Below are 26,835 nucleotides of genomic sequence, written 5' to 3'. Positions count from 1 at the left end.
ACACATAGCTTTCAGTATATAACTGTTAACTTCTGCAATAGTGCTATTACTATATGAACAAAAAACGTTTTTTACAAAGCCACTATGTACAATGTAGCACTAGATTATTTAACAATAACATAAGATGTGTAGTTACATCGATGAGACAGCTACTAAACGTATGACGTATGACGTCACGTTTAGCCATGACGTCTTTGTGCCAAAATCATGCATAAAGTTTCGCGGATTTTTTTCTATATGTCAAATTAAGACATTTCTTCAAGTTATATCGTATTTTTTCTTTTTATAATGCATAAGAATCGAAATAGCAGTACTGTAGTTGAAGAGTTGCCACCGTCAATTTTGATTTAAAGATCGCAAATCTCCGTTTTACTGTCTCCTCGACGCGTCGCCAGTAAAACTGCATTTGCGACCGTCAAATCTACAATTGACGGTGGCAACTCTTCAACTACATTACTGTTATTCCTTAAAGAATGCAATAGAATAAAAAATAAAACAAAACCTACATCAAAAATCAGCTTTAATACAATATCATACGAATTCCGATGGTTCACGTAACAGAAATCTTTCAGCTTTAGCGGTTTCATTTGTATGACGTCATGTTTTGAAATGACTTAAATGCGCCAAAAAGATTATTAGACTTTCGCGGAATTTTATTTAATTTTTATTCTGTTGATTTATTCGAGCTCTTGTGCATTACTTCTTTTTATTATGCATACGAATAAGAATAAATGTTATTTTGTCTTTTTTTAATTGCACCTTTTAAAACAATAAAATCGACAAAGGGTCTGCAAATAAGTTCCAATACATGTAGATTTACGTGGGAAGTATATTGTAGCAGCCATTATTATGTATATCTCTGCGTTTGCGCTATAAAGTATATTTTATCGAGAATTTTATCACAGTGTTGTTTACAAAGCTAAAGAAGCACGTCATATTAGAATATTTGACAAAAAGGCATATATTATAAACCGTCGTGCAGAACAGTTGCACTTCATGGTATTCTTTCGTGGTCTGAATTATAATTCATGTGTACCTTTGGTTAACATTTTTCTTCTATCATTTGGACTCCAATCTGTACTCGATTTTTGGGTTTTGAATGTGTCATTTTTTTTTGTCGTTCTTTTCATTTCTAAAATCAAAATAGATGTAAGGTGTGTTTATTATTAATTTTCTAAATCACAAATCCGACAAGCTTTCATTTAAACCATTACAACTGAAATTTCCATTAGAAATAAAAAATATTAGCATGGGTGTACTGAAAATTCGACATTTTTTGAAAATGACCCATACATGTAAATCTGAAGCATCATTAATGTAAACAAAGACAATGCGAAATATAATCTAGCAAGGGAAATCTGCTTCTAAATGTTTTGAGGTTTGAAAAGTTTTTGCTGGTAAGGAAAAAAAATCAAATAAATCAAGCAATTCACAAATTGCGTATGTATGCTTGTTTTCGCTATTGCCAATTTATGATCTTGGTTGAAACATTAAGGAGTTTAAAGAACGAAATATGGATTTTCCCCCGACATTTGTTAATTATGAAACTTGATATATAGTACACAATGTACCAAGGTAAATAACTGCCAAATTGGTATTTTTTAACAGAGTGTTATTTTCGTATCAAAACCATTGATTTGAAGCAAAACGCGAACATTTTTTATTTTAATTTTTGTAATTTTAAAAATCGTAATTTTTACCAAAAAAAAAATAATAATCGATAATTGAACCTCAAATTTTAAATGCATTTGGAAATATTTGAAAACTGAATACTCGTTTTTGAAATTGTCATCTTTTCCTGCTGAATAAATTTGCCCCCTGTGTTCAATACATGTAACTCAGTATTTTCTAATTTTCCAATTTTGCTCCGAATCTGTTAATCATATGCATTTGATTTGTAAATGAATGTTTTTCATTGGATAATGTATCAGTTTTTCATATTTATTATATTTAATGATAAATTGGAGTTCAAACTTGCGTATCTTTTCTTTTGTTGACTGGTATATAGTAATTTACATTAAAAAATGTACTTACTTCCCTTTAATATGGCTATTTGTAATTTTTTCAAATAAACATAATTTAGAATATGTTTAGTAAATCAAGTTATAAAAGTAAACAGACGCTAAAAAAATCATCATGCAGATGATAGCAACATGACACGAAGTTTCTTCAGGAAAATTAAACTGCAAGAAATCAATTGTAAATATACCAAAGCATACAAAATATTGTTTGAAATAAAATGTTTCACGTTCTATCATTGATTTTGCTCCTCACCTAATGAAGTATAACTGAAGGTGAGGATGCCGACCTTTCCCACATACTGGTGGACAGTGGTGTTCTCCTGGATATACTGTGTTAACTCACAGCGGAGTAGAACATAAGCATTGCCTCAGCCAGACACACACTGCAACTTTGGGAATAGACCTGTTGGGTTGTAAAAATGCCCAAAATGATGTCAACGGAAAGGTGACATTTTAGTCTATGGGTGAATGAGAGAGTGAGTGGATGAATGAGTGAATGAGTGGGTGCATGAAGGAGTGAATGAGTGGGTGAATAATAGAGTGAGTGGGTGAGTGAATGAGTGGGTGAATGAGTGGGTGAGAATGAGAGAGTGAGTGGGAATGAGAGAGTGAGAGAGTGAGTGGGTGAGAATGAGAATGAGAGAGTGAGTGGGTGAGAAACAGTGAGGGAATGAGAGAATGAGTGAGTGGGTGAATGAGAAAGTGGGTGAGTGTGAGTGGTAGAATGAGAGTGTGAATGGGTGAGTGGGTGATGGGTGAATTGAGAGAGTGAGTGGGTGAATGAGTGGTTGAATGAGAGAGTGAATGAGAGAATAGTGCGTGGGTGAATGAGAAGTAATTGGGTGAACGAGAGTGTGCGTAGATAAGAGAGTGCGTGAAAGAGAGATTGTGGTGTGTGAGAATGAGAGTGAATGAAAGAAAGCGAGTTAAACATGCCTACCACAATGAGTGGATAAATGATGAAATTAAGGAGGGCATGAAAAACACTGCATTATTATCATAAGAAAAAAGATACATATAACTATAAATTTTTGTGAAACAAGGTTCAATACCTAATAGAAAATTCAAAGCAAAATTTAATACTGATGTTTTTAACCATGAAAAAAGGCAACAGTAGTATACCGCTGTTCAAAACTCATAAATCGATGAAAAAAAATCGGGGTAACAAACTAAAACTGAGGGAAACGCATTAAATATTAGAGGAGAATAACGACACAACATTATAATGTTACACACACAGAAACGAACTAAGCATTAGACAAAATTCGACGAGAATAACAAATATAACATCAAAACATCATAATATCTAATAAAATTTGTAGATTTAGCTAACAGAGTCCTTATATTTGTATAAAGTAACATTCGTTTTTATCGGAAAATTGTTTTAACGTTGAATAAGCTACAATTAAAAATTGCTTGCTAGTCCCTCTCTGTGATTACCATTAGATAACTCTGGTTCATTTCCCAATCAATATATCGTCAAGGGAAGATACAGAGTTCTATTTTCATTCATAGTCTTTTTTCAAAAATGGTGAACGGTTCTTTATATTGGTATGTAATCATTTTAAACTAAACCTAATTATGAAATAATAAACCTGTTAAAGGGAGACAATACTTGCATAACTGTTTCGAATTGGCACATAATACAACGGAATGTCACTCTTGCATACAAATGGCACATCGATATATTAATTAACTGTGCAATCGTGCTCCACCTTCAATGATGATTCTAAATTATAAATGTAACCAAAAGTTGTTAATCTATAAATAGTGAAGACTAATGAACGCTAACCCACCGTAAAAATATTTCTTCACAATTTTTTAAAACTTCCTCAAAAAAATGCTCGAGCCACTTGACTTTCATAGCTCATAATTAACGTTTTTATACAATATTTGAATAAAGTAGTTAAAGATTATTCGCTTCTCAAAGTGTAAGACGCAATAAAAATCGTATGCTTGCACCATCTTACCAAAATACGGATTTAATTAAGTCCTGAACATTTCGACATTTCTTCGTTTATTTTTTATCAAAACCGGTTTTAAACAAAATTTTTCAATCACAAGTACGTGTTAAGATCCGACTAAAAACTTATTTCCCGATATGGTCAGGTAAATTTGCTAAATCACGTATTCTAATGAAGAATGATAAATAAACAAACAACAAGTTTATGATTTTTGAAAAATGATAAGAAATTATTAGAATTAATAGTAAGAATACTTCACGAACAGCGTGTGCAGAAGGTTTAAAAGCAGCTGTAAAGTTTCATTTTCAGAAAAATGTACCTTTTAATTAACATAATCATTAATGTTGAATACCTTAAAAGAAACATGTTTTGTCAAATTAAGTTTATTTCAAATTTCACTCTGCCACTTTCGTTGTGCTGTTCGTTTACTCGCGGTTTTCCATCGGTATATCGAAAAAATTACCACAAAAGAGTAAGTAACGGTGGTCGAGCATTGCTATTAGATCGTGAAAGATCTGGTATCGGAGCATGAAAGCAATTAAATACAATTCAACTTCAAATAAAATATACATATTTTCTGATTCTGACAGTGCTACATCTATCCTAGAAGTGATTCTGACAATGTTATTTTCGAACTGAGTCTGACAGTGCTATCCTAGAACTGGTTCTGACGGTACTTCCTTAGAACTGAGTCTGACAGTGTTACTCTAGAACTGATTCTGATAGTGTTACCCTAGAACTGATTCTGACAGTACTTACCTAGAACTGAGTCTGACAGTGTTGCCCTAGAACTGATTCTGAGAGTTCTTACCTAGAACTGAGTCTGACAGTGCTACCCTAGAACTTATTCGGACAGTGCTACCCTAGAACTGAGTCTGACAGTGCCACCAAAGAACTGATTCTGACAGTGCTACCTTAGAACTGATTCTGACAGTGTTACCCTAGAACTGATTCTGACAATGTTTCTCTAGAACTGATTCTGAAAGTCCTACACTAGAACTGATTCTGACCGTGCTACCCTAGAACTAAGTCTGACAGTGCTACCTTTGAACTGAGGTTTGATTGCGCATGTCTGAAAGGAAACAAACGTTTTTTGAAGCTCCGATAATAAATATGACTTGTGATTTTCTCAGGAAAACAGCTTCCATGTGTGACTTTAACATGATTGAGTGCCTTTGGTTCAGTGTTTGTACGTTACGGACATCAACTATATAAATTTTGAATCATATTTAACGTAAAACTATGATGTGACATTGAACAGGTATAATGTTTTAATAGTACCATTCGAGGGCACCTTTTAAAAATAAACAAACAAACATTCCGATGATGATATAGACTATGTTACTCGAGTGTCCGTCATTAAAAATCAAACTTGAGATATAATATATTTGTGTCCTATACTGATTCCATAAATACAAAAAAGCGAAGACGTAGAAACTCAGCCAGGCCATCCCCCCAAAATACACAGATTGCCATAAACAAAAATTTTACCAGAAGTACTGACCTTGATAGCTCTACTGATAGCATGGTAGCTACCAACCAACAACCCATGATTGTGACAGTGATATCACAAAAATAGCTATATCAGTTAAGCAAATGTCGACTGATGAATTCAAAGTCCTTATTGAAGAAAAACAGAGGCCTATTCTCTTTGAACTAGCCGAAATTTTATTTTGACAGTGCTACCTTAGAACTGATTCTGACAGTGTTACCCTGGAACCCAGTCTGACAGTGCTACACTAGAACTGATTCTGATAGTGTAACCCTAGATCTGATTCTGACAGTGTTACCCTAGAACTACTTCTGACAGTGCTACCTTAGAACTGATTCTGACAGTGCTACAAAAAATGTACCCTAGAACTGATTCTGACAGTGCTATTCTTAGATATCAGTCTGATAGTGCTGCACTAGATCTGAGTCTGTCAGTGCTATACTAGAACTGATTATGACAATGCTACCCTAGAACTGATTCTGACAGATATTCTGTATAGTCTGATAGAAAACACATATTTTAGATATATATGCAATTAACACCATTCACTTAAATTCATTGGTTAGTTGTTCATGAAACCTTTTTTTTTCAAATCATCTTGATCTAGAGACGTAATTAATTATCATAACCGTAAATGATTTCTTTGTTCAACGTAATTGATGCATGTGATATGCATATAACCTTTTTTAATTGGACGTTAAGAAACAGGATGAACATTGATTTTTGGAGAGAAATAAACCCAGAAAGGTTTCATAGGTAGCAAAGAACGTAACAGAAAGAAATCAAAATTTGCTATTTGTTTTTAATTGTTTTATATTGATTTTCAAGGCAAACTTTAAGGTGCAAATCACACAATTTTAAGAGGTGTAACTTTAATCTAACCAGAAAGTCTCAAAGTTAGTGAAAGTATTTAATCATTTTAGTCACACAAAAATTACAGACAATAGGACTGTAAGTATTTTGTACCTCGTGTTTCTGACGTTCTTGTGAGTTGCGTATGCGTCTTTGAGATGTTTTTGACACAGACAAACAGACAGACAATCGTACATGCACAAAACTCATTATAGAGAACTAAAGACTAAGCAACACGAACCCAACCAAAAATAGGGATGAGCCCAGGTGCCCCGGGAGGATAAGCAAATCCTGCTCCACATGTGGCACCAGTCGTGTTGCTCATGTTAGTACAAACCCGGTAAATAGTCGAATTCGGTAGGTCACATTCGGTAAAGTAATGTTCACAGTAAACTTATTAAATGATTTATGTAACATGAATCAGAAAAAGCGTGATCTATGAACAAAAACAAATCCCCGAAGATCACCGTAAAATGAAAAACAAAAGGCATACTTTATATGCAAAAGCAAACTTCAAGATCACGTTCTTTTACAAGTTTTCCTATTGCTTTAAGATTATTAAGGTGAAATACATGATAATCAACATACGTAATGAATGACTTCGACTTCACGATACTGTAATATCTTCTAAATAGAAGAGATGTGTTGTTAATTTTCATTTGGCACCTTCTTTACCTTCTCATGGTTTATATATTTCACAACTCGTTTTCTATACAAATGTCTATAGCGACGTTTTAGTGACAAATAGACGCAATCTATGTATAGCGAGTAAATTATTAAGTCATGGATTTCATTATTACTTCAAACTTTTACTTTGTTCTTTCATATATTTATGATTTGGTTTTGATCATTGATTGATTAGTTTATTGATTGATGTTTTACGCCACTTTCAGCAATATTGGATATTTCAAGGAAGTCAGTTTGTATAGGGGGAGGAAACCGGGGTGTCCGGTGAGAACCAGAGACTTCGGCAGAAACAATTCTGTATAGAAACTATTACAAACGGGATATCACATCCTAATGTTTACAGTGGTGCTGTTAATAAAGCTAGACTATATATATATACGATCCTTGTTGTTTCGTTGATAATTTGAAATAACTAATTCATAAAAGATTTGATGGGTTAAACATTTTCCAATAAATTGTAAAACTGTGTGTGTGTTGTGCTGCTACACCAATGGCCCAGATTAAGGATAGTTAAACACTCAAAATTGTGATTTGCCCCGCCATATTCCCATGTCGGGAACCTGTATACTTATGTGGTTGTCGCTGATTGCTCTCTGTCATATTTGTAGTTAGGTTGTTTTTTTGTCAAAAATTTACAGTTGGTTTTTTTTTTGGTTTTTTTGTTTAGATTGTTTCACTTTTGGTCACGTCGGGCCCGGACTAATCCTAATATATTGAAAAAAATCCAAAGCTTCCATGTGCCGTTCAATAGTTTGAACACCCTCAATATAAAGTTCTCTCTTCATATATCTTAATTGATTCGGTTAGTTTAGTTTGCTTAGGTTTTTGTATGCTGTTGTTTTTTCTTTTTCTTTAAGTAATCTTTGAGAAATGGGAGACAAGTAATATAATTTCTATGAAATTTTGTTACACTTTTTGGATCAAAGGTGAACTTGACTCATAGTGAAGAGTCTATCGTAACTGTTGGATTAAAAAAAATAATTCCCGGGGTTCTTGAATATCTGAATTTAACCGTGTATTTAGATTTTGAATTTAAATTGGTCCACATTGATGTCCAATGGTTCCAAAATTAAACTTTGTTTGATTTCATAAAACAAAAATAAATTCTTGGGGTTCTTTGATATGATGAATCTAAACATGTATTTAGATTTTTGATTTTGGGCACAGTTTTCTAGTAGGTCCAAATCGGGGTTATCATTTAGAAATTACAAGTATCATTAAAAGTGCCATATGATTTATAAGTGATTTGGTATTTATATTTCTTTGTTATTGCAACTGATAATATGGTGATGATGGAAATTAATGTTTTAACGCCAAACACAGGAACTGCATCTTCTAAGTAAAACAGTTTTGAACATATGTTTAAAAAATTAGATTTATGGAGAATATTTTGTTCATGTTGTTGTAGCTGTTGCCCTTAGAATGATTGAAAATAATAACAGCATTGTTATATTACTTTTACGATGTTACGTTTTCAGGAACTTAATCTGTGATAACGAATTATACAATTCGTGATAATTAACGATTATAATTCGTGATCTTGAATTCAAATTATATTTGTGGAAGTCCTGGGCTTCCGTAAAATAGTGTGGTTTTATCAGTACACATGTTGTTTACGCAATGAATACCTGATAAACTGTATCGAAATACAAGTGTTTGTCGTTTTACAGCACTGTTTTTAACAGGTATCTATTGTCATGATTGTAACAAATTAGGTTATTTACCCATTAAAAACAAACTGAAAAACACACACAAAGTATCCATAATAGACTATATATTAGCAACGTACTACAATGTAATGCCTGCGTGTATATTCATCATTTATAAATATTCACTACCATGCACAAACTACAGTTTGAAGGTGGAACCACGCATAGTACACCATGTACACACATGAACAGGTTGAAAGAAAAAGATTATAAAAACTTTAATTTGAAACAGAATAAAACAACATATCAGTAAGACATTACAATGAGATAACTGTTTATATATTTAACAAAAAGTTGAAAGTTCATAAGGTAGAACATAAGATATCGTACATGTAGCTAGATTTATATTAGTTACAACTACGCGCACATGGTTAAAATATAAAGTGACTGTTTAATCAAAGTGGTTTTCAACGTTCGATTCAAGTGAGTATTCCATTTATAACATAGAATAAATCTTGAAAATCATATATATTTCGAAATTTAACAAATGTAACTATGCTTGGAACAATGAAGTAGTTACACATGTTACAGTAAACCCGTACAAAACATTTAGAAATGTATTTGGATGCATTTATAATAGACGTATTGCATATTACTGACTTTTGACCCCGGATTATATAATTTTTCGACAGGTTACCTACTTTGTGGTAATCCTGGTACTCGGTCAAGTCAGAGCAACCAAAAGAAGTAAAATCAAAAATTTAATCGGTGCAATTTGGGGAGAAAGTTTAATTTTCTTCGATGATTTTGTCGCGTGTATAGACAACATGAAACAGTTAATGCCCCCCCCCCCCCCCCCAAACAACAAAATAAATTGTACAGATTGAAAGCTTTATTTTCATTCTTTACGTTGTTTTTACTTGACCAAAGACCTGAATGTCCTACCACAGAGTAGGTATCCTGTCTAAAAATTATAAATTCAGGAGTCACATGAAAAAAGTCTATTGCAATTGTGGAACAACGGACAAAAATGTAATATTAGGAAGTTACCATTTGTTTTTTTCTGGGGGTGGGGGTGGTGGGGGGATTTGCTAGGATGATTTTGTTTCAGTTAAATATGCTAGTATCTGATGCAGGTGCATTGTATTGTCAAAAACGAGAATGTTTATGTAACAACAGTATTTTACTTTCCAAATATAGCTAAAAGTTTACATTTTTAACAATTTGTAAAAAATCTAAATTTTGGGCAAAAAAGGGGTCTTTACCGGGCCTACTTCTTTGAAAAAAGGCAGGACAGGAGTTTTGAATAAAAAAAAAGTCAGGATGAGCAACTTTGCAAAAAAAAAAAAAAGAGCAAGATGACAATTGTGTAAAAAAAATAAGGATAAACTAATAAAAAAAAATCCGACAGGATAGAATGATAAAATAAAAATGCAGGACGAAGTTTTCCATCTTAGCCCCCCCCCCTAAAAATCAAATGGTAGCTCCCTGAATCATTTCGACTTTATTTAGGAAATACTGCATACGAACAATGCTATCACACTTCAAAATACAAGTTTATGTTTATATCTATGACCTATATCGTCACAATTCTTGCAACATAGAATATCTCAAAAAATTTCTGAATTTACACCTTTTACAGCACAATGTATAGGTCACTTTGTAAATATAGCTGGTCCATGCGAAAACTAACCCTCTTTAATTTTTCTACTGGCTCCCAGATATGATATGAAAATACGGAGTTGTGGTATGATTGGCAATGAGAAAACTATCCACCAGTGTTCAAATTACGTGGTTGTAAGAAATTTAGGTCTACAATGAGGAAACCCATACCGTATAGTTAGTTATAAAAGGTCCAGACGTGTAGCTCTCCTCGTATTGCTCATGCTCAGTACAGATTCGGTGGAAAGTGCCGTTCGCTGATGTCAGATTCAAGGAAAAGAGGAAGGGTTATTGTGGCTACGACAATAACAGTTTATATGTGAAAATGCATTTTACGCATCTGGCGCAATAACATTTTGTTACGTTTTCTATATTTTTATTTTCGGAGATATTTTATAGATTCTAATTTATTTCAGACAGGTTTTATTGTATGGTTTTTATTTACAAATAGTTTGTCCTGTACCAAGTCAGTAATATGGCATTTGTTATCAAATAGTTCGTTTCTATGTATGTTGGCGTTTGTTTTAGTCCCCTACCGACGAAGTCGAAGGGGACTTTAGGTTTAGACTCTGTCCGTCTGTCCGTCTGTCCATCCGTCAGTCCGGCAAATTAGTCTTCCAGACTTTTTTTCTTCATGCTTGAAATATTGATATGATATTCGGTATATTTTTTATCATGACAAATTATAGATCAAGTTCGAATACTGTTCCGGTCTGATGATTTAGTCCAGAGTTATGGTCCATAAAAAAATCCATATCTAATGTTAGAGTACTATATGTTAAACCATATTTCTATACAAAGAGAGATCTCATTTTTTTAAAGAAATACTTTAGTAAATTGTTTGAAAAATTTGTGCCAGGTTTGTTTGTTATTTTGTATTTAAACTAATTTTCTGAATGCTATATATATATATAAAAACAATTATTAAGTGAAATCCTTTAATTAGGTATTAATCTATTTTTATTAAGGTATATATTTCATTACATTACATTGTGTAGATAAAAGTTGTTGACATTTTATAGATAAGTTACAAATCTTTATTATTTTATGTATTGTACACCATGACAAGTTATAGATATCAGGTTAGAATTTTGTTCCATTACATTGAATTTTTAACCGGTAGGGGACTATGTATTGCCATGCAATACTCACAGAATGCTTGTTGTTTTTGTTTTTGTTGCACTTCAGTGTTACTGTAGTTCCTTTGTTTTCCTCTTATAGTTGATGTGTTTCCCTCGGTTTTAGTTTCTAACACGGATTTGTTTTCTCTCAATCGATTTACGACTTTTGAACACCGGTATACTACTGTTGCCTTTATTAGTTTAATTATAAGTTGCTTGACAAATTGTAAGTAAAAAAAGCCGTCCTACTTAAAAACAAAATGTGTTCGATTTTTGTCTTCTGGGATAAAACTCATAGAGGTGTCAAACATCTGAACGGTTTTATAAAAATCATGGCCACTCCAAGATCATTTTATATTTGTACTAGATTATTAAGTCCTATTGAATATCATTTTCAATGGCAACCATTGTAACTATTATGCAATTTTTATTTAGTATGAAATGCAATTAAAAAAGAAAATAAGAAGATGTGTTGGGATCGCAAATAGGGCAACTCTCCACAAGAGACGAAATGCAACCAAAAGTCTGTTTTTATTCATTTTAAGTTTTGTAAATGATGGATCTGAATTTGGAGAAACTCAAGGAACTGAGAAATACCATGAAACCAATTCCATTACCAGAGTTTGAAGGGGTTCGATTTCCGGCTGTAATGTCAATAAGAACAAAGGGAGTAGAGAAAGCTTTACAAGACATTAAGGAAATTCAGTCTAGAGAATCAGATATTATGATATGCACATATCCAAAATCAGGTAATAGTATTAAAACACCATACTTTTGATTCATTATTATTCGTTGGGTACAATTTTTCGTGGATGTCATGGGTACAGGAGAAAAACGAATTTAAATGTTCAACGAATTGCAAATGCAAAGAAATGTATGTGGAGTACATGTATGTTAAAACTCGAAATCAAATATCCACATAAATTCAAGTTTTTCGCAATCCACGAAAATTGGTACCCACGAAATCAAATGAATCAATTTACACTTAGGAAAATAGCTTTTAATATGTTAAATAAGAGTTTTTCCCGACCATCTGAAAATCACATACTATTATTTGCCTATCATACATGTACATGTCATAAGTTAAATTCCCTTTGTCTTTTTTCCCGTTTTTTGTCATTTTTAGGCATTTTTTCTTCATTCTTTGTTGTTGCCCATCATTCTCTTTTCTGTATCTTAATGACCTATTTTACTGCATTAGTTAGTTTTAGCCCACTTCATTATATATATATATCTCCCAAAAGATTATGATAATGAATCGTTTACGTTATTAAACTTCATAAATTCAATGCAATTTTTAGAATGCACAGTTTCATTCTTCTTCTAGAATACTGTCATAACTGACTGTTAATCATCAAATCGATAACATGCGCATGTTGTTTATACAGTTGAAAATGTCTCACATTAAAACAAATTACACGCATTATTTCATAAAACACTAGAACGACAATTTTGTGCGCACAATATAAAAACGTTATAAATATGAGTATGTGTTCGAGAATTACACACTAATATAAACGGTCCTAATTTACTACACTAGATGCGCATTTCAATAATTCATGTCTATTCAGTGATGCTATAACTATTTGAAAATCCAAAACCTAATACAAATTGAAAAGCTGAAACAGTATACAGTACAATAAACGACTTACAGAATAGCCAAAGCCGAACAAGGAACCAAGGCTTTACATGAGCATGATGAGGGAGATATATTCCTTATTTTTGAATGATTTCTAAAATTTCATAACAGTAAATTTCAATCAAAACAATATTAATATCCGCATTTTCATAACAGTACAGAAGTATTGGCTACTGGTAATACTCTCTCGGACTAACAGCAGTGATAGTAATAATATAAACAGCACCAATTTTGCTGCACCAGTGCCAGATGCGCATTTCACCATGCAAAATTGATTTAAAAAAAGTATTTATCTTTTTACCCACGTATTTATAGCATTACGTACCTGGTTTTTAATTATCTATCAAATATCACCCTTTTCTGACCATTTAAATATTACAGTAACCATTCAACACGTCAGCACTGATTCGCCGTTTTCACAATCGAAAGCATTCTGGGTAATATTTTCAAAAGCGTATACCAAAACGCTGTGATTGGCTAACAACGCCCAAACAATTGAAATTCAACCAATGACGTGACGTTGTTTTCATTTTGGGGTACGAACAATGGAATTACCCAGAATGCATTAGATTCTGAAACGACGAATTTCTCATGACAAAATCTCTAAGATATAACTAAGCACGACACATGATGAGCTTCCGGACTTGGTAAAGGCACGTTCACAATTGTCTTAATAACAAAAACGTTCGATTCCTATTATACGAATTGAATTTAATAATACCTGTATTTATAGTTGTTAATTTTCCAGTGTTTTTTTTTATTCCAAAGGAACGCATTGGGTTAATGATGTTACCAATATGTTAATAAGAAATAAAACAGAACTGGATACCAGTAGCAAAATTTCGACAATGTTAGAAGTTATTCCCGATCTCTCAGTCCTAGATGCACTGCCATCACCAAGGTTACTTAATACTCATTGTTAATTTAAATATCTACCAAAGAAGCATATCAAAAATAGATGCAAGATTATTCATATTATTAAAAATCCGAAAGATGTCTGTGTCTCGTTTTATCTTCACGCAAAGAGTGACCCCGTACTGGACTTTACTGGATCCTGGAATGATTTTTTCGAAATGTGGATGTCAGACAAATGTAAGTTACCAGCATACAAAATCATGGAAATTAACACTTTATCCGGGCATTATTCAAATGATCCACATACATGACATAGTTTAACTGATAAAAAAGAAAAGAAAATCTATGTATTTGTTCTAATTTTGTGTTATAAATAAAATGAGATTAATTGATTGATTGTTGGTTGCTTGTCGTACAGTGGCAAATATTTCATACATGTTCAGCACTAATTATAAAACGGTGATAGACGTCAGAGACTGAAACATGGAAAAGAAGCCCAACTACATATTTAGTTCAGAATATGATCATCAACCATGAACACGTCTCTATATTGTATGTCAATCTGAAAAAAAAATGCGCTGAATATAGAAAGAATGCAATTTTTGTAACAGATACCATTACAGATTGTTTTAGGACAGAATCACATGGATATAACTTAAGAAAAGCACGCTGTGAGTCTATTTGACCGTCTATTGCCTTCTTAATTTAGACATAAGAAGATTTGGTATGCGTGCCAATTAGATAACTCTCCATCCAAGTGAAAATTTGTAGAAAGTAAACCATTGTAGGTTTAAGTACGGCCTTCAACTCTCCAATTTATTGTTATTTATCCATTTGGACTAGTGCTTAATTTTACCACCTTTATGTCTTTTGCTATTTTTTCTTATTTATATGAAAGAGTATTTTCCATTCTTATCAGTAGAATTAGATTGTTAAAACTATGTTATTAAATTGTAGGTGCCTATGGATCATGGTACAATTATGATAAAGAAATGGAACAAGCAGAGAAAGATTTTCCTGGCATGATATTTACTTGCTACTTCGAAGAAATGAAAAAGGTCTTTTTTGACATAATGCAATTATTTCCATTATAAGGATTTTTATTCCAATACGCACATTAGCAACAAGACGGGTGCCACATGTGAAACAGAATCTGCTTACCCTCCCGGAGCACCTGAGATCACCCCCTAATTTTGGTGGGGATTGTGTGGCTAAGTCTTTAGTTTTCTATGTTGTGTTTTGTGTACTGTTGTTTAGTTGTCTTTTTCTTTTTAACCATGGCGTTGTCAGTTTATTTTTGACTTGTGAGTTTAAATGTCCCTTTGTTATCCCTCTCCTCTCTTTTACAGTAAAAAAGAAACGCTTTACATCTAGGTACTGCTGCTCTTATTTACAGCTCAAGCAGATGGTTAAAAATAATTTACACCACAAGCGTACAAGTCTTTCGAAACAAAACGGTAATTTCAGATAAAAGTAGAATGGTTGTGATTTGATTGAAATTGTAATAATAAAATTGAGAATTGAAATGGGGAATGTGTCAAAGAGACAACAACCCGACCAAAAAGCATAAAACAGTCCGAGGCCACCAATGGATCTTCAACACAGCAAGAAAATCTCGCATCCAGAGGCGGGCTTCAGCTGGCTCCTGAACAAAAACGTGTACTACTTTAGTGAAAATGCACGTCACACTAAAATTCAAAACATATACAAATGAACTAAAAAAAACAACTAAAAACAAGACCTATAAAGGCCAGAGGCTCATGACTTCGGGCAGGCGAAAAACTGCGGCCGAGTTTAACATGTTTTATGAGATCTCAACCCTCCAATGTAATAAGTTAAAACCAGAAACCAAATGATGTTTTATCTTAAATTACTTTTTGAAAGAAGCTCTAAAGAAGTTATATTTGATTGTATTTAGGATAGTAAAAGAGAGATTCAGCGACTGGCTAATTTCCTAGGTATACCATGCACCGAAAAGACTATAGAAAATATTGCCGGAACAACGTCCTTTAATAATATGCAGCAAAATAAACTAGATATGACGAAAGTAGTTTCTGGAAAAGGCTTCATATATAGAAAGGGTAAGATAATGTAAGATAAAACACAGAGATTACAAAATGTGCATTGTTTTAACAATCAAATTAGTCAAATAACCTTATAATTCAATTTAAAAATTCCTTACGATTTTGCTTTTTTTTATCCTGATGTACAATACCGGATTAGGTTGCTAGTAATCTGTAGAGGATACGGAAAGGAATTAAAGGGACTGATTTTATCTTAAGCTATGCATTAACCAAACTCCCTATTGTAATTACTAAGAAAATTGTAAAGACAACTCAATGGGGAAGATGGGTTGTTACTATTTAGATCATTATTAGGGAGTTTGCAATTTGAAAACTAAAGTAGCCACGTTTATCATAGATCCCAGTTTAAATTCTTTGTCAGTATCGAGACCGAGATCTAAATACTAAATTATAGAATGTATTTTCTTTTCAATAGTACCTTAATGTCGAGCGCATTGTGCTGTATGATACATGTATACATTTGTACATGTATTCGATGAAAAGTGGGTTATTGAGTAATAGGACTTACATCACCTATATATCTGAACGTGAAGCTTAAAAACTTACAAGATGCCTCTTTATTTTGTCTTTATTTAAAAGGTTAATGCATGAATTCGCTCCAGATCAAATTAAACCCTCATTTGCCATCAGGGGTGCCAAGTCAGTACTTATTTGAATGCCAACTATTTGCTGAAATGTAAATCCACATTACTTGTTTAACCGACATTTACATTCAAAACTTGTATTACAGCAGTGGATTTTCTCTAGAAAGATCAAGAGTTGTGCGTTTTGCGCATTTCCTCTATTTATAAATAAATGCCTTGATTCCAATTCTTTGGGAAATATATGCCGAAATATTTCTTGGCCAACCGTAGAAGTTTGGCGCCAACTACGCGGCGGGTGAAATACATTACCCACAGCGTAAGCTGCAAACGACGGGACCTTGCATGCCATTTACAGACAACAAACTGAGCCTCAAGAGCAATCTGACACAGACACAGACATTGCATTCATACACAGGTGATTGTGGACAACAGAAATCATATAACATTTATTCGAAGTGGTTTCCTAGGACATCAAAATGTTGCTCAACAGTTTAATATATTGCCTTTAATTGGACCAGGTTTAGAGTTAGATTTCCCCTAGAATTTGTCATCTTAGCGGATACAATTTATCTATGTCGAACGCCCCTCATTATTGGGTATACTAGTATCAGAGTGTCGGGTGTACGTCGAACACGCTATGAGGCGCTAAAAAACTTTCAGAGTCAATGGAATCTTACGGAGACACCCGAGAGAAAATAATCAACCAGACTGTAGATCTTAATGTAGGATTAGTGGAGCGACAGATTGAACTTTTTTAGGACCTGTATTACAACAATAAAACTAATATCTAACTGGCTTACTGTGAAAATATCATCAATATAGAATCGAAGGAACTTTTATAACTCTCAGCCCCCGTTTTTCTACCCAACCTTTCTCCCCTTTGCACACGTACACCTTCATGTCTTATGATAGCCAGCAATGCTATCACAAAAACAATTGTCATTTGGGATGTTACATAATGATGTTCTAGATAAATGTGATTTGAATTAACCAAGACGCACACAGTATTTAAATTGTACCTGTTAAAATCTTTAATCAATGTTTTGACATCGTTCCCACATTTAAAGTCTAATTTGTCAACCTCAGCGTCGAGAATATACCTTTTTCGTAACATGTCTAATGAGAAGCTTAATATTCCCTTTACAAAACAACGTAATTAAAACGTTTAGCTGACTTTACAGAGTTATCTCCCTGTAGTGTTATGTACCACCTTAGACAATTTTGTTTTGATAAATTTGCCAAAATATATAGACATTGATGTTTAAAATATACTTGCACCTAAAAAGGAACAGCTCAATAAGAACTAATCATACGACTTTTTTTCGATTTTTACATTTAAATCCAAGTTTAATATCGATGACATATAATTCAAAAAATAAAAGGCAAAGTGCTCCTTGCAATAGTTAGTATGGATATGATTTTCCAATAATTCTGTTTCAGTGGAAATAGGCGACTGGAAAAACCATTTTACAGTAGCACAGAATGAGCGGTTTGATGTACAGTACACAGAAAGGTTTAAGGACAGTTCATACAAACTTTCTTTTGAACAAAGAATCATTTGTTAGAAACAAAAAATGTAGGGACAGTCCCTTTCCAAGTGATGTGACATGTCAAATTTGATTTAACATAGACAGGTATAAAGTTATAAAAACAATAAAATGTTGTACGGCGATGTCTAGATTTAATTGAGGAAAATTGAAACGGATCGTGGATACGAGTCAAGAAAATATAGAGATCAGCAATCATTATGGATGTTATTACAGTGTCAAAGGCAGGAACTATGAGATTGAATGACAGAATATTCATAAAATAGAAATTGTAAAAATTGTTATATTAATGAAGTTGAAGATGAAACCCACTTTTTCTTAACATGTAAATTTAAAAAATCTTCATGACATAAATAGTATTTTTCCAGGATTATCTGACAACAATATATTAGAATAACTTCTATCTTCATTTGATATTAAGCATCTTTCTGTTCCGTTTTTAAAATGTCATTTGGAATGAGGAGAGTGGACACAAGACATGCATTATTACTTGTTTTACTACGGTACCGCTATATATATATGATTTTTGATATTTTATAATGTTTGTATTGTGCATATATTTGTATTGTATTGTTTATATGCCTTCAACTTCTCGGTGTACATGTATAAATACGCATTTCATTAATAAATATATTAATTTTAGTTTTACATATTAAATATATTTTTTATTATTTAAATATGATTTGATTTCAAATAAGACAACTATCCACACATGTGTATGTATGTGTGATGTGAAGGTTAGCAACAGAATGGACTTCAACAATGAACAAAACCCATACCGTAAAATTTAATTCAGATGTGGAAGGTCCATTCTTGGCAATATGTTAATTTTATTTAGTTGAAACGAAATAACCAACTGCCTTGTTAATGCAAACGTAATAAACGAAACACGAATACTTCAAATAGTAGTTAGTCTGTAATGGATCAAAGGCTCTCGATCATGACTTTGGAAAGGCGCATACAAAGTGTGACGGGATAAAACGAACTTCTAAGTGCCCACCACTTCCTCAAATCGACACACTTGTATAACAACACAACATAACACAAACTCAGTAAAAAATGTTTTGAACATGGACAGATTGGAACGAATCACAAACAAAATAACAACTAAAAAAAGACAATGTCTGTTGCTGAAAAGTAATTCTTATATGCAGCCTATCACAGCTGATAAACACATTTGGTTATCCCAGACTTAAATGTCATTCATTTACCATCCCACAGAATAAGGGCAAGTGCCAAAATATTACTACATTGTATTGAAAGAAAGTGGGACCATAAGTTGTCATAACTGTATAGAAATGCATATTAAACAATGCTTTTATCTATTAAAATCAAAATGAATGATGGTACTGACAAAACACTACATTGGGAAATACATAAACTTTACGATTTTTTTTTTTCAATTAGAAGTAGCAATGTCTTTAACTGGATCGTTTCTTTTATGAGCTTGCATAATTTGTAAGCATAGCATTTTTGGTAAATTTGTCTTTCTTAGATCCTTCCGGTCATTTCCCGTATTGTTGGGACAACCGATTCCACACTTGGAAACTGTGTAATCTATGAGTTATTGTCATACGTGTATACTGCTACGTAAAAGGGTTTTGGTAATTCCTTTCATATTTGGTCTCATGAAATTATACCTTGGGAACTCAAATGTTAAAGTTAATGTTCGTAACTGATAGAGAGGGTTCGGCCTGTGCTTTCGCTCAAGGTATTTAGGACAACATACTGATAATCATCCAATCACATGACAACACAACCGGTGACAGAAACCTAGTAATTGCAAGAGGTGACGATTTAGCCAAACAAATGACAGGTGTCAGAAACCTAAAAATGCAAAGAGTTGACGATTACGCTATATATATGCAATGCATTCGCACATACATGTACGTAACAGATAACCAAGATCGATAAACAGTTTCATATTTAATTATAGACGAAGACATTAAAACACAAATGAAATTTTATACCGTCAATGTTCAATACATTTTCGCACCTCACCTTATAAGATCAAAATTTGCAATGCATTAGCAGTGAAAACCCGATAATAAATCAACCAAGTAAAACAAAAGTGTTTAGCCTTAGTGTTATAAGTTCTTTGTAATACTATATTGACACATTAAAAATTCTAGACGTGACCGATTGTGTTTATATCAAAAACTGTATATTAGTCACCGGTATATTAGTCGTTCTAAATAAAAATTAACTTTAATCAATCAATTTCAAGACGTCACACATTCCGACTTCCGATCATTAAACTTTCGAGTACGATTATTGTACTCAGACTCAAGTATTAACCAATAAAAATACTCAATTTGGTGTTTCGAGCACACATTTCGTACTCCGAGTACTGAGTAAAGTTTTATGAATTCAAAACACGTAAAAAGTTCGCAATCAAGTACTTTAAATCCCGTTCCAACCAGAGCTATGGCTGAAACTTATCTTTCAGTAGCATTGTCTTTTGTAAGACATTAGAAACCATGCGATAGTACAACATTTATTTCCAGAATGAGGCTCAAAGGATTCAGATAATGCCCCGAATTGCCCATTTTATTTTAATATCGTTATTAAGATGTACCCCATCTCTTTTAAAATTAATAACTCATCAACTAACTAGCTAGTGTAGATTTTTTTTATATATTTTGTTTTTGGAAACGGAAACGTAGAATTTTTTTTCTGTACATAAATTACATGTAGGCCGTTAGTATTGTCGTTTGAATTGTTTTACATTTGTCATTTCGGGGCCTTTTATAGCTGACTATGCGGTATGGGCTTTGTTCATTGTTAAAGGCCGTACGGTGACCTATATTTGTTGATTTCTGTGTCATTTTGGTCTCTTGTGGAGAGTTGTCTCATTGGCAATCATACCACATCTTCGTTTTTATATTTGAATTTAGAAATGTTTGACTCTAAAACCAGAACCATATTTCAATTATAAAGAAATTAATATGTAAGACTATTGAAATCGAATTAAATAAAATAGTTTTCCCAATCCATTGAAATGTTGTCCAAGACAAGGCGTATATATCCAAGTCTGGATATCGAGTCTCTATCACCACAAGTAAAACGATCCCCGCGAAATCATTAAGGTCAACATCCAGATTCATTTCTTAATTTGGCGTTAATTCGGATTCCTTACATACATGTATGAATGGTTTTTAATGGTACTACACTAGTCATTTTTGGGGTCCCTTTATAGCTTGATGTGTGCTGTGAGCCAAGGCTCCGTGTTGAAGACCTTACTTAGACCTATAATGGATTACTTTTACAAATTGTGACTTGGATGGAGAGTTGTCTCATTGGCATTCATACCATATCTTCTTATATCTATTGCCACTGGACGGTAAGCAACCAACAATCAATCAATCTTATATCTATATATCGAGCCTTTCTCAGATCGACACGTATATTTATTTGTATTCATGATATGTTATTCAATAGAACTATTTCTTTTCTGATTGAACATTTTTGTATTTGTAGATTTTCTACCATTTATTCGGAGAGTTTGAGGCCATGATTTACAGAATTTTCATGATTTATTATTAAACTGATCAGTGCAATTTCTCATCTCACATTGATTTTTGTTTTATTTAAACATAATTAAGACAATCTTTATGCTCGTATGAGCATAGCGAAGTAGAACATATGAAAATGAAATAGAAAACGTGTATTTACACGACTTATAAACGTTACACTACAACCTCAAAATAGCTGTCGTTATAGTTTCCATCTCTGTTGTAAGTTAAACGTCTGTCGAGTATTTACCAATTTGTGACATCTTCTCTCTGTTTTGACGTATACTTGCATTGAAAGTTACCGTAATTTACGAACAAAATCTCTTTTGAGAAGTCGATTCAAGATAATTTCGTTTGTGTTTATATGTTTCTAGATGCTATCTTGCTAATCAATGTAGGGTTCATTTGTGTATTTCGTCAATTTTTAAAGAAAATAACTAAAAACGGAAAAGGTTACTAATTGTTATTTTAGGAGAAAACTCTTAACCGAATCCAGTAACAGCATAAAATAAGACGAAATATACAAACAAACAAAACTTACACTTGAAACTCATTAGTCGAAGAAACTGACAACGCCATGTCAAAATGCTAAAAAAAACTACGAATAAAGTAACACCAGTCTAAAAAAAAACCTAAACAAATTTTGAATGTGTCAAAGGGACACATACATGTATGATACCGCCGTTTGTATATAATGTAATAAAGGGACATAACCCAAGAACTGTAAATGTGACGCTACCAAAATTTGTACTTGGTCTGAATTGTGTGTGGTGGTAAGCATTTTTTATAAGTTTCATAACATTTAATTGATTCAAACTTAAGTTAGAGAACGGAAACGAATATTTCTGCAATTTTCCATTTGTAAATGAGCATAATTTTAGAACAATAAAAGTGACGACACTAAAATTAAAATTTGGTCTGTGTTTTGTGGTACTAAGCATTGTTTATCAGTTTCAAATTATTCGGTATTGGCAAACTTAAGTTACAGAAGGGAAACAAAACAGTCAGGTTGTTATACGTTTGTAAAGGGGTATAACTCTAGAATACTAAAAGTGATGCCACAAGAATTCAAACTTGACCTGTGTTATACGTAAAAAGAATTTTGTAAGTTTTATAACATTTGGTTGAGGCAAACTAATTTTGGCACGTACGTGATCGATGAATTGTAAATACCTCGTCTCGATTCCCTCCTTCTTTTACATTTATATCTGAAAAACATGTACCAACATATCGCCACCACGACACACGACATCAATGTAAATAGAAGTATCAGTGTATCTCTCGTACTCAATGAGGAGTCCTTATCATTGTCACTAAAATCGTTTGTCCATGAAGACCATTCTGTAAAATAAAGTTAAAAACTAATTTGAAAGTACAATACACATGATACAATAAAGGACTCAATAAGGGATAATCATAACTAAACTACCCATGCAGATGAACCATTTGTATTAAATGTACGTTTTATTGGTGTTTATTTTAAAAAAAAATATGGAAACCATGAAACACAATCATAAATAGTTTTTATATAGTTTGTTAGCATTTAATTATGATATATTTTTTTTCGGAATGGTACCGATATATGCCATTTGGACATATATAAACGATACAGTATGTTTGTCAATGCAGAAAACTATAAACAAGAGACCAACCGACATGAATATAATCAATTATAGATCATTATGCAACTTTCATTGAGTCCTGTATTGAATTGATATATTTACATGTAGTTTTTTTAATTTTTGCGAACCTTTCATGCTTTTTATACACATTGTTTGGGAAGTTGTGATTAACAAGATTACCTTTTTATATAGAATGAAAAACACCAGCCTCTGGCAACTCAAGAAATCTTGGTATGCAAGCATAATCAAACAATCAGACCATTCTTAATCGTAATGTTCCAATAGGAAATATGATGAAATGGTTATTTACAGATAAAGTACTATAATTCTGAAATCTGAAAATCAATGAGCGTGTAAATATGTCAACATTCAAATTATTACACAGCCATTTCATCCCCTTATTAGGGACAATTTGGCATTCCATTTGTTAACATCGCGTTTGAAATTACCATATACTTAATATGTGTTGCTTAAAACATTGAGTGTTTGTTGATCTTACTTAACTGATATGTTTTCCACGCTAAACTGATTATAACAAATCGTCTGTCAGACACTGGAGGACGATATAAACGCAGTTATTATGTGTAACAAGTATTAACATCATAGGCCTTTCTATAGGTAGAGTAATGTTAATGATGATGCAAACTAAGTGAACCCGTTTGTCAAAAGTCAAAACCTTACCTCTTCGATTATAACTTGCCATTGGAGATACGTTAGGATCTCTATTTTCTGGAATAATTCGAATTTCAACATCACATCTTAGTTTCGTTTGACAATTCAAACTTAAATCGCCAACATTTATGTGAATATATTCAATTCCAAATGGAATCTTCACCAAAGGTAAATGAAACTCTTTTGTCTTTTACATTCCACGGAAGACACCATTTTTTCATCAAATTGTTTTTTTTTTAAACTATAACATAAGAAATACAATATGTTGGAGATGTGATTTGTGAAAATTGTTCATTTATAGATGTCGCATTTTGATAACCCCGTTAATATAGTAAAACGCTAGTATAATCTGTTGACGGTTGAAAACAATGTGAAAGATGAGGATTTTATTGCAAATTGAATTTCATGAACTCAAACATTGTTAAACGTTTTTGTTAATTGTTGGGTCGACATTTGTTTTAGTAGACTCTCGCTGTAAATCAAACGATGAAACCTTTATATGTTACGCTTTGCAATAGGTCACGTGTGAGATGTATTTTATCTTATGATAGTAGTAAATTGTTCAACTTAAACATAATAGTATAACCATTGCTGGATGGACATCAATTTCCACTTTGACATGACAGCTCCCCATATCAGCCGTTACGTAAATGATTCTAAACATACACATAATTATTTAAAAGTTAAAGACCGACATCGTTGACATATTCTATGATTGCTCCGGTCTGGGAACTTGTATACGAATTCTTCTATCGGCGACAAAAACTTCACCACTACAATACTCCATAAATTTCGGGGAGAAAAACAATGTGCATTTCCAAAAATGTAAATAAACATGACTAGTTTTCAACTTAACACAAATGTGTATTTAATAAGTTACCATTGTATGTAAAAAAATATTACCTCAAATATGTTATTATTTCCTGCATGTCCTGAGTAAAGTTCTACTGTATACTGACAGTCAGGCAAGGTCTCTAAGGAAACGCCCTCTTCTATTCTTTGAAATGTGTTGTTAATATGATAAACAGTTATCACATCAAGGCAACCATCAATACTTGGAATAAATCCGTTTTATCCCTCGATAATATCAACTGAACACTTTCATTAGGTCTTGTCGACAGCTTTATGTGGTTATTGCATTTTCAATTGGTTACATCGGCAGCTGCAATATAAATTTCAGTATGTGTAACTTTCCGCCTGAACTTTAAATATAGGCATATAAGAAATTATACTTTCATAACTTGATCCTTAAAAAGGCAAAGGATGTGTTCATAGTATAGTTTGCATTTGTCTACACTCAAGTTTCAGACAGAACACAAATTATTTACATTCATCTAGTCAAAAATCTTTTATTTCTCGTATCACTACGTTCTTTAAGTGTGAAGTTGATGAATAATAGTGACTTCTACACCTTATTTTTTTGTAAACATATGAGTCAGTGTTTTATTTCATTCCTACCTTTAACTGCAATATATTGGGTTAACAATGAGTAACAACACTACCGATAAAAAAAGTATGAATCTACAATGCAAAGATCAAATATACAGTGGAGATCACTTCTAACCTCTCATTAGAACTGTCAGAATATTCTGTCATAGAACTGTTCTAACCTGTCCTAGAACAGTTCTACCTAGAACAGTTCTACCCTAGAACTGTTCTAAGTAGAACTGTCAGAATCAGTTCTAGGTAGAACTGACTAAATCAGTTCTAGGTAGAACTGTCAGGATCAGTTCTAGGGTAGAACTGTCAGGATCAGTTCTAGGGTAGAACTGTCAGGATCAGTTCTAGGGTAGAACTGTCAGGATCAGTTCTAGGTAGAACTGTCCAAATCACTTCTAACCGTAGAACTGTCAGCAGAACTGACTTAATCAGTCAGGACTGTAGAACAGTTCTAAATGACGTCACTGCAGTAAGGGCACTTTAGAATTTAGAAGAAATAAATCACTTCCAATTACTTTGCTATATATTAAATAGCAGATTTTCTATATTATTTACGGATCAAACGACTTTTATTACGTTACATGTACAAATATCGAAGTGAATAGAAGGTTATCCAACTCATCGGAGATATTTTTATAAGATTGCATACGGAAACATCATTGCTTTACGTTTCTTCGTTCCCCGTTTTTAACAGTCTCCTAAATAAAACTCTACATTTAATTCATGGAATTTTAATCGTAATTTACCTTGTTTGCCTTGGATTTACATTCATTTATAATTCTGTTTTGACAAATGTTCAAACGAAAATTGTACAGTGGATGAGTTATTGGATATTAATGAAAAAAGTGTTGTGTAACGGAAAAAAAACTATATACATTTGCACCATCTCGTCTTAGCCAAACTTATCCATAACGATTATATAAATAAATGATATCTGGGAGTCTGGAACTCAGAAAAATATACTGGATCTGAACATGAATGAAACATTTGCCCCTGGACGTTCGGCTACAAACAAAATCATGCATTTTTCTTTGCCTTCTTCAAATTATATTAACAGTTACTGTATACTATTCCAAGAAGAGAACTTCCCATACATGTACTTTTTATTTTATTTTTAAAATAAAGTATATGAATCAGTCATGTGAGTGTTGGATGATGCCATTAAATAGTTTTGTTTAAACAAAAAACCATCACAAACTACTGACTTAAACATGTTAAAAAGTCACTTTAGCATGTTTAATGACGGTTCATTATTATGGATACAGAGAGGAAATAACGGTGCGCTAAATTCTTAGATATGGTATAAATACACCTTGTCGCAATTTGTCTGCCATTACTGGATATCACACAGGTTCCCGTAAAATTTTGACGTCATAAAACAAAATATCTGACGCCACAATGGAAAAGTCAATTGTTGTATGCTTCAAAA

General features: G+C 32.7%; 1 pseudogene; it reads left to right on the top strand.

The window, feature by feature from the left end:
• The first annotated feature begins 11,997 nt into the window (after window positions 1-11,997).
• Window positions 11,998-18,724, top strand: LOC139483567 (sulfotransferase 1B1-like; annotated as a pseudogene).
• The last annotated feature ends 8,111 nt before the right edge of the window (window positions 18,725-26,835 follow it).

This window comes from Mytilus edulis, chromosome 7, assembly GCF_963676685.1.
Source record: "Mytilus edulis chromosome 7, xbMytEdul2.2, whole genome shotgun sequence".
Lineage (NCBI taxonomy): Eukaryota > Metazoa > Mollusca > Bivalvia > Mytilida > Mytilidae > Mytilus > Mytilus edulis.
The sequence above is the reverse complement of the archived record's forward strand: the minus strand, read 5'-3'. Positions and strand labels throughout refer to the sequence as shown.